We start from the raw sequence: 16,378 nt of genomic DNA, 5'->3' as shown, positions 1-16,378 counted from the left end.
TGAAAACTATTTTATGGGGCGATGAATATCTTGTCAATTGCAATTTTCCTAACGTTTTCATTAATACTTTTTAAATAATTACCGATAGATTCTTCAAAAACTTTTACGTATTTAAATCTGAGGAGTGTCTACCCTCCACTATTTTCTTAGTTTAGGTAAACAGCCATTCCATTATGACGGACGGGACAAATCGGAAGCATTTATTCAAAAATTCTTTTTTTTTTAATCAATTAGTACTTATATTGAAACAAGATTCGACAATACTGTTCAATGTGATCCAATTATTCATTTTATTGCTAAGTTTTACCGCCTTTATTGTTTACTTGTTGTTTTTTTTAATTTCAAAGTTGAATGACGGACGGGACATGAACATAATGTTAAAATAAATTCTAAGTGTTTTATCTACAAAACATGCGAAATTATTAATAAACCAAGTAGAATTGATGTTACACTGATGTTGTAATTTTTAAATCAATGAAATGTAACAGTCACCTTTAAGAAATGGTGAATGAATAAGTGATTATTGATTTTTTTAAATCGTGATGGACGGGACATGATGGACGGGACAATAATTACTTTCAATTTTAATATACTTTATTTTACCAACCATTACATTACCTACATTACCATTACCATTACTACATTACCATTACAATAAACAAGTACTTTTAACTACAAAACGAACAAAAATAACAATAATTAGTACTTCATTTTATAAACAAAGTTCAAAATTCAAAAATCGTAATAAGAAAACTTTCTCTTTATGAGTACTTGTCGGTAAAGGGTTTTTAACTTTTTTGAAGGCTTTACTCAATGTTTGAGGACATTTGCACGCACACAACTGAGAACCAGATAATTTCAACTTTTCCTCCTGCTTTCTTCAACTTTTTCCTGAATCTTCTTTTACGAGCCCTTTCAGATATTCTTTTCTTGTTCGATAAAACAGCATTACTCTTCAATTAAACTCTTTCTCCTGCTCTTTCTACTCTCTTTCTTTGAGCGTCATGTTATAGAAACCCTTCTCCCTTATTACTTGATGTAATCTTGTGTCAGTATCGCCGCGAAGCCTTTTTGTTTTGTTTTTTGAATCTTTCTTTCTTCTTTGCATCCATTTTTGTCTATATGTACAAAAAATATGCATAAACCATTTATTAGGAAGATTTCGTTTATAGAAAAATAAAAAATGTTGCAAAAGTTAATATAAATAACTAAAAACTATTATAGGAGTAATTTTTATATCACATGTTTCACATTATTATTTATTTTATGACGGACGGGACAGGAAAAATGGTGCTCTAATGTTCGCAAATGGCACCATATATTTTTTTTTAAATAGTTCCTCTTCATATATCAGTCCTTCTACTTTAATACATAAAAGTAACAATAACCGATTCAAGAACATTATGGTTTATTTTCGATTATTTTGAGTTTTGCATGACGGACGGGACACGAAAAACATACTTTTTGTAAACTTGTGTAAATAAATATGCATACATACCTTTGTAACAAGGACACACTGAACAATTACGCCTTAATTGTATGACACAAAAACATTTTTGTTACATGTCAAAATATCCGAAAACAGTAGCTACACAGCTACTAGATTTTGATGCGAATTAGAAGCTTTTTGCAAGCGCTCTCATTACGAAAGTGTTTTTTCATTTAAATAAAAAAAAATATTTAAACGTTCAGATTCAAATGTGATTTTGGACATTTTAAATCCAAAGTGACATTATTAACAAATCGATTTTCAAAAATAGCTAAATTCATTTTTTGTTGAAACGGTTTCATTTATCGTGGAATGGCTCTAAAACAGAGCCCATAAAAGCCACCTCATTTGTGAGATAATAGTAAATTATATAACAAGTGCATAAAGTAGTAAAATAGTGACGTAATCCCATGAGTAAAAAAATAGTACATTTTTCAATCAGCGTATAATGATGGCTATTATTCAACAGGATGAAAAATGCAACGCGAGCCGTAGGCGAGCGGTAGAATCATCCGAGTCCGAGTATAGCCATTATATGCGAGTTGAAGACTATACTTTCTCCACGATTATACCAAGAAAAAACAATCTTTGAAAATTGAATTTAGTTTGATTTTTAATATTTGACTATTAAAATTGTGCCTCGTTTAGCGGTTGCTGCGCGAAGTATCCGATTGGCAATCTGTAGAATACGAGGAATGTGATTGGCCGACAGCCGTGGATTTCAGTATATTCTAACACGGGGCGTGGAATATCATTTTTTCATTGAATATCCAACAAAAATGCATTCATTCTTTAATAGTCGTGGAGAAATCTATTAGTTCCATATAATATTTTTCTTACGATCATCTCCAACTAGAAAAATAATCATCATCAAAACACAGATCTAAAATATGATGTTTCTAAAGCCACGATCGCGAGACAACTTCAATTGTTTCCAATGTACTCTTATGATTCAGTTGTTTCGGTGCATGTATTTGCATAATGTGTAATAAAGACACATTATGGAACTTTTTTCACGTTTCAACTTTTTTCACTATACATAGGCATTAATAATTGTCAAATATTGTCAAGTTGGCGTTAAATAGTCGATTGTGAACGCACCACGGAGTACAACTCTTGGTCAGCTGTTTAAATCTAACCTCACTTTTTGCCTTGTTTGTGTTTTTAATCTGCAGACTGACAAGTGGTGCGTTCACAATCGACTCTTCAGCGCCAACTTTGACGGGAAATTTTAACGAACACCCGATACTTTGTTTTACAGTTTTACACTTGCACTGAATCAAATCTTGTTTAATTTTATACTGAAATGAAACCATTTTTTTATATCATTTTCACCACCTTATTTACTAATTTTATGGGAATATTTGAAAACAACATTTTTAAACGTGCATGTTTCAACATGAAACATAAATAAAGCTACCTGATTCATATTTTTATATTAAAAACCACTGTTGCTTTGGTATGTATACTTTCCACTTGTAAAAAAAGTTGTGCTTTATACACATGTTGCATAAATAACTCTTTTACGTTGTACTCTTTTTGTTTGAACATATTTTTTTTATTTCGTCCACGAAATAAAAATCTTGTCTTTCAAACTCATTTACACAATTGTGTAAGTGCTAAAAATAATAAACTTCGCTTGAGACCTCTTAAATTGGATCTTAATCTCGTATCTGTCGTCGCGAATTTAATTCTATTCGAAAACTTACAATTTCCCATCCACTTCTGCACGGAAAGCTCAATGTATTTATTTTGAGGATATTATAGTTATCAGGATGAAAATTACGGAGGAGTCAATTGAATCGATTTCTAGTTATGAAGCCGTTGCAGTCATAAATTTTATTGATGAACACGTTAAATGTGAATTAGCTGAAATTATGTTGAGTGGTACTGCATGTCAATAGGGAATCGATTCCGCCCCTATTAAAAAATATTAGTAAATGCACTTCCGGTGTTCCGGTGTACGTACAAAATATTCTACATTTAGAGCGAAACGGGAGAGTATTTGAAATTCAATTGTCGGTGAATTTATATTTTGCGGCGAATTTGTTGGTACAATATTTCACTTGAATTAAAAAGAGATGTTGCGGAAAATTTTGGTAAATTATGTCTGGTGCAGCGGTATTGTTTGTCCTGGAAACGAACCATCAATTACAGACGTTATTAACACTATAGAAAATCAATGGAATTAATGGTCGGACGTGATGGCAGAAGTAAAGATTGGACGTGTCGAATATTCTGTTATCTGTTGCTGTAATATCGCTATTAATGGCGGCCGCAACCTAGCGAGAGCTTTTAAGGACAACCCTTGCTGTCCACCGTTATAAGTGCTGACGCGCCAAACTAGGTATTTCACTTTACTATCTGATATAGTAATAAAATGTCGGACAGGTCGGTTTGCACTAACAAACAGTTTAATTAAATTCATGCGAGCGGATGTTGTCGTGTGTGACACCAACAGTTGATCACAGATAATCTCTTAACTTGCCAGGATGAATTAAAATCCGATTTAGATCGAGTTTCATTGGCGTTAATAACTCAGTACCCTCCTCTGGATCTATCATAAAGTGCAAAGTTATAATTGAAGTGGTGAGCGTGATGTAGATACAATGCCCAGGTAATCAGGATAACAACAAAAGTTTCCAATAAACTAAATCGATTCAAATTCAATTTCTCCCGTGGTTGGGTATAAATTAAGGATAATATGAAACTTCGATACAATCTATATTTCCCTTCGAAAACTTGGGCCACCTAAGATTACAAGTGTGTTGGAGTTGAAATTAAACGGAGAGTGCATCGTTGTGAAGTTTACTCAATCAGGCACACAATAGAAATAATGAATTTACATGGACCCGATGTGTACACATAGATGGTGGAAACGAAACACAAAAGTTTCCTCGTAAATCACAGAAACACTTAAACATTTATTATGAAAGCGGAATGGTTGTTTTATCATTGTTTCGCGTTGCTCTTGTTGTGATTTAACTCATCGCGGGGGTAGCGAGACAAAGAAGTTTTCTAGCACCTTTCCATCCCCGTCTTGGAGCGCACTACTGAATAGAAATAGAATCCGCTGAAGCGGGTCAGTACCGTTCGTTATTGTTGAGCCGCAAATATCTTTGACTTGCAAATTGAGAACTCCATCTGAATATAGAAGAATTACGACTCGCTTTAAATACAAGTTGGGCCGGTCTGGCCGTGATATGAACACAAGAGGAAGAAAAATTCTTTAATTATGACCATCTCCCGCCGACTCGTATTTGCATTAAATGTGGGGAACGGAGATGTATGTCTTAATGTGTATCTTTGTCTTTGGCTCCATTAATTTCCTGAAGGTATACTTGCAGCGCAGCAATAAGAAGCTGTAAATAAATTTCCATAATAAATGGTTTATATAAAGTGCGGCGAAATATAGCAGGGAAAAAGCCGAGAGGTAACGGGATGAGAAAATGAAGACGTCGCTTAGCTAACCGTAAATAGGGACCTAATTCGGGTGGCGCAAAAGGTGAAGATTAGTTCTTATGTCGCGAATGTTGCTCCAGGGGACGTATCCGTATCCGCGAATGTTGTGTCAAGATGTGATGCGCTGGAGCGCATTTCGTTTGATAATGCTGTCGGCACGGATTGCATTGTGCTGCTCTGGAATAAATAGGACTAATGATTTAATGCGCTTTTCTTTTCACACCGACACTACAGTAAATTGCGCTATTTACAGCACGTAAACGCGCAACACTTTAATTACAGGAGTATTGCAGCTTAAAAGCTATTTTAACCATGTTTTTGTTTATTAAAACACGGGGGTGGGATGGATCAAATCAATAAGAAAATTGGTAGCAATTGTAGTAATATGTGCACGTGCTGTTATAACTCCATGATGTTTATCTAGTTTGTTTGTTGTTGTTTTGAAAAAAAAAAAATCTGCGCTGATTCAGTAAATAAAAACATTTATCAACGGAGTTTGTTAATACAGGAAAATCCTGTATTAGGGATACCCAAGGAGGAATTGTTTTCGTCGTAGTAGGGGGGCTGTCTGCATTAGAGTTTTCCTTCTTACAAGAAATAAAAACAACATCATTAGTTTATTTTGGTTGTTTGTAAAAAAAAATGTGATTTTGATTCGTTTGAATGATTTATTTTTAGTGAGCTATCGATATATCGAAATGCTTTTCTAGGTCGTTAATAATTTTAAAACCATCGTCATCGCCTTGGGGAAGGTAAGACAGGCCTCACCGTTATTTGCAGTCACTTCTTTAACTTCAGTTTCTTCTTCACTTTTCCTTTTTTTTACTGTGGGTGTGGTCGACAACTGTTGCTTCGGTTACGTAGAATGTCGTGTGAAACAAGTTGACTACAGCTCAACAGCCACATGACCACACCATTGATTAAATTTTTCAGTGAAATTAAATTGCAATTGCAAATTCCCTAGATATTTAGATTTTCAGCTTATTTGCTCTATCGATTTTTAGATAATTTTTGTTTTTCCTTATTAAAAAAATTAAATGCCGTAGGACAAATTGCCGGCTCTGATCAACTCTTTGCTTAAGTCACTGACAAGATGTCTTTCTAATTTTTTGTAATATTCTGTGTTTTTTCTTGGATCATGGGTCTTTAGACGAAAATGTTGTTGTTGGATCGTATCCTTGAAAACCAGTGAAATTGGATCTTGTCAATTGCTTAAAAGTTTTCTCTTTCTGGTCATTTCAGTTTTGATAAAATAGTTCTAAAATATCTTACAATAAAAGCCACTGAAGTTTGGGAGCTTTAAAAATGTCTGCCTTTTTGCCTACACCTCAATTGTTAATTTTAGAATAGTAAATTCCTTCAGATTTTGCTTTTAAATAAAATTTTTTCCTATCAAGAGGTTAATAGATCTACTCATTCTGTCAATAATTTGTCTTCTGTTTTGAATTTTTAAATAACTAGTGGTAATTACTAACCGTAGTGTTATCCTCCATCCTCTCACATTTTAAACAAAAAATATGTTTTTTCACACAACCCACATACAGAAGATTTTAAGCAATTTGTTATAGATCGCGTTCGATTATTATTTGCTGTAGATTGTGATAAAGTTTTATGTAAATGATGTAACAAAAGAGATTTTATTTTAGTTTTATGTGGATAGGATGTTTTTAGCAACTTCTTTTCGCTGACCCCAAGGGAGTGTTCAAACTATTGTAATAAAGAGGTATTTGAGACAATTCGAAGGTATTTTAGTGTTCGTGTCCGGATTCCGGAGTCACCGTATTAGAGAGTATTTATTTATAAGCAATTCTTATGTAGCAAATCTGAAAGATAAGGAAAACTGCTTTTACAACTGGCATTCAGACTAAGGAGGGCACCTTTTCAATGTATTACCACAACAATGTTGCAATCGTTGACAAATTAAAACAGTCTCTCATGTTGTTAGGAAGGAATATTTAATTTAGCGTTGCACAACACTTTATTCAGGCTGAAAAATCAATTTGGATTATAAGAAAAAAAAAAACTAACCGAAGGAAAAGCAGGTGTAATGAAGAAAAACTATTATGATATCATATGTGGGAGGAAAGTTTAATATGAAATGGTGTCTGGGATGAAATGGACCGACGTGTGTATAAAGTGGTACTTATTAAGACCTAGCAATGGTGAGGGGTTTATAGCGGAAATAGACTCGAAGTTGAAAGGATGCCAAGATGTTGTCATTCAAATCGAGAAAAGTCTAGCCTGCGTATAAAGCTTTTAGTGAATTTTTGTTAGACGTTAAATATTTTCATATGAATTATTTCTGATTTTGTGATTTATACTTTAAACTCATTAATACATACTAATGGATAGCCAATAAAAAAAAATGTAGTTTTTGAGAGAAGAAGTGAGAAAATCGTTTTCTTGCCATAAGGGAGATAAGTCAGGAATGAAATTAAGGGAGAATGAGTAATTGCTGAAAAACGACTATGGAGACGATAAAGCTTAAGTGACGGCTAGTCTGGCAGATGATACATACAGTGTGTCCAAAAGGTCTGGAAACACCCAAATGAAAACGCAACGCATAATTTTTGAAAAAAATGTAAAGATAGGTCAATTAGTGTTTTAAAAAACCTTTCTGCTGGTATTTTCTTTTTGGTCTTTTCGATGACCTTGAAAAAGTTATTATGTTATTAAAAAATTAGGTTTTTTCACGAAATTTCTTATGTAAATTGAAAATTTACGGGCAGACAATTAAGAGTGTTAACATTATTATAATGAACGAAATTTGTAATTCAAATTTGCCGCGAAAAGTTTCTGTCAATTTTGTCAATGGTTAACCTAACAAAGAAACTTTGTTTGTCGTGTTCGTATCGTGTTAGTGTGCACACGTGTTTTGTTGTCATCTTGTCATTGTCCAAATTGTAAAACGGCAAACAATTAAATCTCCCATTATTTTCGGTAATCTGTGATTATTTATCGATCCCGGATCCTCATCTCAACAAAACATCTATTAAAACGGTGGTAAAAATGCAACGTTGCCATTTAAAAGAACCATAACTCTTTCAAGGTCATCAAAAACAGCAAACAGATACCATCAACAGAAGGCTTTTTGAAAACGCTACTTCACCTGCTTTTGCGTTTTTCTTGAAAATCATTCGTTTCTATTTTATTGTGGTGTTTCCAGACTTTTTGAATACACTGTTTACAATGATGATAAATTAACCCAACACTACAAAATGCACTAGAAAACATTGATTAGAATTAGAGCATAACTTCAGGGTGAAAATGATACTCCTTGAAGCATATATTTCAAATTTTACGTGCGTTAGCTAAAGTCCATTCATTTTGTATTGAACTTTTCAAGGTCAAATAATTTAAATTTTGGCTCTGTAATTATGTAATTATGTTATTATGTAATTACCTTGAAAAGTTCAAAGTAAAATGAATGGACTTTACTACGGGGTCATTATAAATGTTTGTAACAACTAGTCGGCGTAGAGGCGCCCCTAAAGCATAGCGCACAGCCACCTACGATGGGACAATCATTTATTTATAATGAGAATGACCCTGTACTTTGTCTACGTAGAATTTAGTGATTTTTATGTCAACCATTCTCTCGCTGGACAAACTATAACAAGTTTGTTATATTTTTCATCAAAACTACCAGAAGGTTTTTTATTTTAAATGTAACATAATATCATAAGATCTACATTAGGATATTAATTCGTTGAAGGCTCTCCACTTGTTGAGACAAACAATATCAATTTTTTTTTTTCATAAAATAGGAAAGACACCACAAATGAACATAAATAATAATTTATTCGGTACATTGGTATTTCTTGTTGGTATTTAAAAAAAATCAGTACATTAGTAAAATCGCTGTAATATAATATTTTAATTGTAAAAATAACTTTATGTAGAACCATTCTAATTAAACAATGTCTGGCAAATTTTTGAACACATTTTATTTATTGATAGAAACCAGAGATAACGCTAATTGTAAACATCTATAAAAATATAAATAAAACCCTACGAACTACTTCTCTTTCTGCAACTAAAATAGAATTCTTTACAGACTCATTTGTGTGATGAGTTATTTGTAAAATGTTCTAGCGCTTTGAAGTTAAGTATGTCGTTTAAAACGGTTACAAATAACCTGCATACATATGAAAAAAATCTAATTTGCTGTTGTAGTAAAAACTTTGCTACCTAAAGTTTACAAGTGCTTTTATCGGCTTGCTTTTATTTCCGAGTCTGCTCAGTAAATCACTTAACGATGCAGCAGTTTTTATTGATTAACCGATAATTTGTTTTAATATTAAGGGCAGCTGATTTCAGTTTGAACAATGTTTGTTTAATAAATATTAAATCAATTTTATAATTAATATTTTCTTTGCAAACAAAATTTGCATTTTAAATGAAAGTGCACGCTCCCGTCGACCAGGAAGTATCACTTAATTAACCAATAAATTTAATCTTGACTTCGTTTATTTTAAATCTTGGTGTGTACATAAAAATTCTATTCAACGGTTATTAAAAATTGTTGTTGCAAATACAAGAATTGTAAATATAGACGCTCCAAATGTGGTTTGCCTTCCCGGAATATTTGATGCTATAATAATTGCGATTAAATAAATTACAATCATTATACCACCAGCACGCAATATCCCTCGATGCTATTAGTGATTGCTTCTTGTGTCACCCCAATTGTAATCTACTAAATACACCAGTTTGCATGTTGGAATATAAAATGCAATAAAAGTAGAATCATGCCATAATCGCAGCTCAATAAATATTACATTTAAAAATAATATTTTCAACTGTACAGTTGAACATAAAACCTACGATTTTTTTATTGTAACTTTATCTTTCGATTATTTCGTGTTGTAAAATGACACGTTACATTACTTGTATCGTAAAGAAGTATTATTAGTTTTCGTGTTAAGACTACAAATATGGAGAAACAACTTACTTTGCAGTAGTTATTAGGAATAATTGACATAATTTGCATCGACGTTCATGCAAAATGTATTAATTTTGGATACAGATAGGGTTGGGTTATTAGAGCAGGCTTCGTTTATTAAACCTGTGGAAATCCGAAGTGTTGAACGCAACTGTATAAAATATAATTTACCTTCTTATTTATTAAATAAGTTCTACCGCGCCATCTTGTTCACTTACACTTCTGACCCCTTTAAACTCCACAATTTTCGGGTATCACATATGGCGGAGGCGCCGGGTAGTGGTTACGGACATCAAGCCCTAATAAAAATTTCATGAGTTTGGTAATATACAATTTGACCATGGTTTTTATTATTTTTAAGAGTATAAAACTGGCGAGATAAAATAAATAGCGCAATAAAGGCAAAGTGGTCAATCAGCTTTTAAAGGTTTTACTGGCGATTCATATAAAAGGAGTGCAAATGCAGTAAACATTGAATGAAATTTGTGCCGATCAATCTTTCGCTTTGTTAAAAAGTAAGCACAGAGAGAAAATTTGAAGTGAAATTTTTGTCGTTGAGATCTGTCTAATTTGCTTTCGGTCAGTAGCTGGAGTTAGTAATGGTGGACCATGGCGTAACTTAATAGAAAATTTTCGACCCCCGTTCTATAGCCTGGAGATCGTTTATTCGCTCGTATGAGTTATGTTGTTGGGGGAATTTCACATCACTATCAGGGGCCGGTGAGCGAAACAGTATCATAACATAAATACAAGATCATCGAAACCAAACTAGATTTATTTACGGACATCTCTAATACAGTGCATTGTAGCCTTATCTCCCCTTTTCGACCTATAGCCAAATAAAAATGGAGTAGGGAATATTTAATAGGTTGTCAGAAAAGAAAAATTTCAGTCGGCCCGTGATTTACAACTATCGGTCGGATTTTTAGACGGTCTAAATGGCGTCATAATATTCCCCAGACAAATTTTATTGATGGCTCTTATTTCAATAATCATATAATGTGCCAACAAGCTCATTACTGTGAATACTTCAAGCAATTCGCCATGAAATTCGCAACGAATAAACTATAATTTTTCTTTTGAAAATCAAGGATCAGCGCTTACAACGGAGACATTTTCATTTTGTGAGTCACGCAGGAATATTACTGGAGCAATCTAGAAAACGACGTTGCATGAATTTGACGTTTCTATTCACCCGCCTTGGATATATATTTTTTGAAGAATCTATAAGGTAGAAAATGTAAAACGCATATCAATGAATCAGGCGGCTGTAGAGACATATTCGGCATCCTCGTCTTCTGAATCTCCGCCCAACGCACAGGGACCAATTAATAAGGTAATTAGAAATACCTTCTAAGGTGTTCTAATGTTGCGTAAAGTTTCATCCGTAGAATATGGCTCGAAGTTAGCGTTTCCTGCTTAAAGCAAGATGTTTGCCTTGTAGCAGATTACATTACACGAACCACTTGGCAAAAACGTATTTTTTAGTTTGTTAATGTAATAGGCCAGCAGGATTTGTAAAAACTAAAGCAACGGAATATTTGATCTTGTCGGTCCCTGATTGTTTGTCTGCTTTCATTATATTCGTAAAATATTTGTTTACAAAATATTTACTTACAATTTATATGTAGCGTTTCAATTTAAATGTTAATTACGAAAATGCAACATTGGCAAATTTTGTTTAGCCGTATTGTCGACGTTAATCTTTTGGCCTTTATTGAATATGTACGAGTATGATTATATTGTTATTGTATATATTTAAATTAAACTACTCATATCGATTTACATTTTCAATTAGTAAAACTTTAGTTAGTTAGTTTTCAAGCTTTTCAACAAATAAATCAGTGAGGTAAATTATATGATAAAATAATAAGGTGTAAATTTATTATTATTTGTCGCTTAACAATTAAATTAAATTCATTCAAGCCTCTATACCAGTCACCCAGACTCTTTGAAAAGCGATTTAATTGTCTAATTGCTTGTTTTCCGTTAACGTGGCGTAAATACTGTTAAATTAGATTATTTAGTATTACGGATTTTACTTAGATTCCATTCTTTGTTTCGATTGTCGCATCAGGCATAAGAATGACCGACGTGATCTAAATGACGAAGAGCTTAAATGAAATTAAATTGTTGTCAAATTGACGGTAAGGGAAATCTGTCTAGTAGTTTGTTTAACGTTGCGAGGCTGGCGGCACATCCAAAATTTGTGTGGGTTTTCAACGCCAACTGCGATGGGACAATAATTTATAATGACCTGTATTATATCTACTTCATATGGATCAATGGTAAACTTGGTTCAAATAATGGGGGATTCATTTATTGTAATGTCCTATTATGGAAATGTAGTGTTTACTAATAATGCATGGAACTCGGCCTACAAGAACGAATTATTTGCGAAAAATATCAATATCCAGGAAATATCTTTGGTGGCTCATTTTTGACGTTTAATCAATAGATTGGTCCGAACTGATATAAATGCACATAAAGGAATATCAACTGGAAGATCTTCAGCATTTGAAGAAGTTGTGAGGATTTAAGACAACGGCTGAAGTTGGTAGGTACATCCTATAAACATTATTGACAAGATTGTCTAAACAATCGGGAGTACCTCTTGTTAGTACATGCCAAAAAATTGTTAAAAAATACTTCCTTTTACGTCACGTAGCCCTGTGAATACTCTAACTGGTTTCATAATATGTAATTATGTAATATCAACGATGACAGGTTTTTGGACCTTACATTTTTTAGTGATAAAGCGTGGTTGCTGTGTGAATTTACAAAATTTCAGAATTTCTTGGAGTGTGGTTGGCAGTTTCTCGTGGGCAAATATACTCATACAGCCGGCCTAATTTAAAAATATCATCACATCAGAAAGATACCGGCAAGAGATTTTGGCACGGTTCATTAATCAACTTGATGATGAAGAACTGCAGTTACGATGCACACAGAGCAGGTGCAACGTTGGCTTATTTACAGGGTGATTCAAGTTTTACCGCCCGAGCGAAAACACCCACTTCTAATCGATTTAAAATTCTCAAAAAATTCAGGAATGACTGTGTTTCGCTGTAGAACATTCTGTAAAAATTTCAATTTTTTTAATGAAACGAGTAAATATTTTGTTTTAATTCAATAATCGCTACATTAATTTACATAATTTTTCACTGAGACTTCTTTCAAACATTTAGGTTTTTGAAATAAATGGAATTCGATATTAAAGTGGAAAATTTAGCTATGATTTATTATTAAATTCAGCGGTTACTTCCACAAAAGAAGTTGACATGGGTTATTTATGGTACCCTTTAGGGACTAAAGAATTACTAGAAAAGTTCTCAACAGATGTTTACCAACAATGAGGTATTTGTTTATGACACTGCAGTTGTAAATCTTGATCATTTTTCGCTGTTAATTTTAAAATTGGAATAATTTAAAAACTAATCCTTTTATTTTGATGCGAATTCCATAAATATGTTCTTTGAATTAATTGTGAATTATGAGCGTGCACGGAAAAAATGTTTTGCTCAAAATCAATTTTTTTAATTTTATGACCTCGAATGAAGTAATACGAGAAAATTGATTCCACACGTTTCTAGCTTTATATGAAGGGAATGTAACCCCAAAAGTTTCGTAATTTTTACTAAATTTTTAATAGGGTTAATCATGCGAGCGGTAAAACTTGAATCACCCTGTACAACAAGTTTATCTAGTAATAAGTTTTGTTTTTTATCCTGTGTTTCCACCACGTTCTCCTGATCTGACACCACTAGGTTTTACGATATTTGACTTTTCTTTTAGAACACTAAGTACGGTACATTTGTTTTTGTGACGTGCGTACATTTTTAATTGACTAAACAAACGCAATTTGAGATAATTTGTTTACTTTAATTTACTTTGTTTAGAAGCCCCGTGGTTTCAGACAACCAAGTAATCACATCAATATAATCATTACACTATGTATTGTAGGCGGCAAAGTCCACAGTACACTACAATGTAGTAAACAGTTATAATAGCCTTGTACTAAGAATAGTTTGCACTTTGTAAGTAAAATGGGCGAAAGAAAGGTTGTTGATCATTACGATTCTTGTCAAAATCTCACATACGTGAAATGTAAATTTTTAATATAATTTCAGAATCGCAATTTTCAACAATAATTATTTGCAAGAGTGGAAGGTATATGTGTTCTTTTAATTTTAACTGTTACCAATTATCACGTTTTGGGATATTACCCTTGATAATAATTAAATCGATACCCCTACGAGTTCGGGTTTGGGTTTCCCTTATACGTAATCGCAGTTTAAATATTCTTTTTTAGAATTTGCGTTTATAATACGTCTATAAACGTCAGTCAGTAGGAGTCGTGTATGGCTTTATAAAAGTACACTGTACTTTAATGAAATTTTTATCAATATTTCAGTGTATATACTACACCACAAAACTTCCAATATTACTTTTTAACATCTGTTGCAGATGTAGTTGCATCCGTTACCTTGAATTACCAATTAATACGAAATTCCCTAGAATTTGAAAATTTATTTTTTTTATTTAAAAATTAAAACAAGGGTGCAAATTCTAAAAAATAACATAAAAAACTGGTTTTATAAGGGTTTTGGCGCACTCGTCCCACAGAAAACTCCCCTACGGGTCGTTTTCTACACCTGGGACTCGTGCGCCAAATCAACCCTGATAAAACTCGTTACTTATTATACTATTAAATATTCATAGTTCAAATAGATCAAAGTTATAGTCACTCGACCTAGGCCAATGAAGGCTTTCTTATTATTAAAAAAATTTCTATAGGAATAGTGGAAAATGATTATGTTTTTTCTAAAAACGCTCCACGTCTAGACATCAAGTCATTTAAATATTGAATGGTACCAATAATGTCTTTAAAAATATACAAAAACGGTGCTTCTAAAGTAGATAATCAACCGAATTGATTAGGGATTAATTAAGTACATGACGATCGAGCCCAGACTTAGAGAAAATGGCTCATTTTCATTTTATGCGACCTTGAAAAAATTGCTAAACATGAAACGGGTAATTGAAATCTTTCGTTTTCGTTTCTGAATCGTCTGAAATAGTTTGGTTCAAATTGAATTGTTTATGATCTGAGTTTCGTTGAATCAATCTAGAGAGCGACGTTGCATTTACTCTGTTCATGTAAGGTGGGTAATGTTGGAAGTACATATATTAATGAATATGCGAGTTTGCGTCTTCTTCGAGTTTCCACTATCGCGTAACCCTTCGTCAACGCAGAGGGACCAATTAATAAGGTAATTAGAACAACCTTGCTAGGTGTGGTAATGTTTAAGTTCCATCCATCAGAGGCGGTTCAAAGTCGACGTTTTCTGCTTAGGACAAGACGTTCGCCTTGCAGCAAGTTTTGATATATCGAATTACACGAACCATTTGGCAAAAGCGTATTTTTTAGTGTGCGCTTGTCTTTATCTTGACAGTTCAATCACATTGAGGACGGCCACCGTACCGGGTAAATATAGAGAAATGGAAACCGTATTATATGAAGCTTTCAGTCAGGCTCGGCCACTGGTGGTCGACAAGTTCTCGCTGAAAAAGTGATAGAGATGATTGTCCGTTATTACCTCTTTCTGCGTTCCTACGAATTCAATTTTAGTTTCTTATCGATCATGCGGGGCACACCAGACGTAAATTTTAGTTCCGCCAATATCGGGATCGGGGCTGGTTCATCGAGAATGTTAGAAACCATCCAGTAAATCCATGTCCTGCAGGGAATCCGGGATCGAATCCCGACAACTTGAGACTATTGTGTTATGCGAGATAGATAGTCCTGGCTTCATGTTCGGCAGTGCACCTCTTCTACGAAAACAACGAAATTTATGGGGTTCCGCTGAATGGGAAACCGTTTCGGTTGAACGGCAAAAGTACGATATTCATAAGTTTTCCCGTTTTGGATGTTTTTGTTTCAAAACTGCGGAACGTTTTAAAATAATTTCAGTGGGGACAGGCGTCTATTGTGCGCCGGATATAAATGGTCTCTGAGTTTTTCGGGCGGTTTCTAATCGGGATGATTTTTCAAGCAGACGCCCCTCAAGCACTGATGGAGTAAATTCAATTCTCGGGAATCCCACCAGGTACTTAAATAATATTCCAATGTGATGTTGTGTGGGCGCAGGATAATTCCACAAAGGGCGCAGTTCACTCCACCCAATTCGAAAGTTATCAAACAGTATTCAAGGTAATGCCGAACCTTACTGATACATTAAACTTTTCTCAAAGCTGACAGCTAGACTTTGCCTTAGATTAATTTGCAGCTAAACTAATATCAAACCAAATAAAAGTGTTTCGGGACGTTTTCCAACTAGAACTTGTCCAGCTGAACTTTTAAAACTCGCTACCGATCGATACATTCGAACAATTTGTTTTAATTATCTCGAATTAAACTAAATACAAACTGTTGCATTGGGTGGCGTTACAGTCATGGAAATTATTTATGGTTTTGTAAA

General features: G+C 33.5%; 1 protein-coding gene across 4 annotated transcripts in view; it reads left to right on the top strand.

Annotated features, from left to right (window-relative positions):
• The window catches only part of LOC138123011 (KH domain-containing, RNA-binding, signal transduction-associated protein 2-like), a 148,925-nt gene that overhangs the window by 32,184 nt on the left and 100,363 nt on the right, over positions 1–16,378 (top strand). The gene's annotated exons all lie outside the window — the stretch shown is intronic.

This window comes from Tenebrio molitor, chromosome 2 (genome assembly GCF_963966145.1).
Source record: "Tenebrio molitor chromosome 2, icTenMoli1.1, whole genome shotgun sequence".
NCBI lineage: Eukaryota > Metazoa > Arthropoda > Insecta > Coleoptera > Tenebrionidae > Tenebrio > Tenebrio molitor.
The sequence above is the reverse complement of the archived record's forward strand: the minus strand, read 5'-3'. Positions and strand labels throughout refer to the sequence as shown.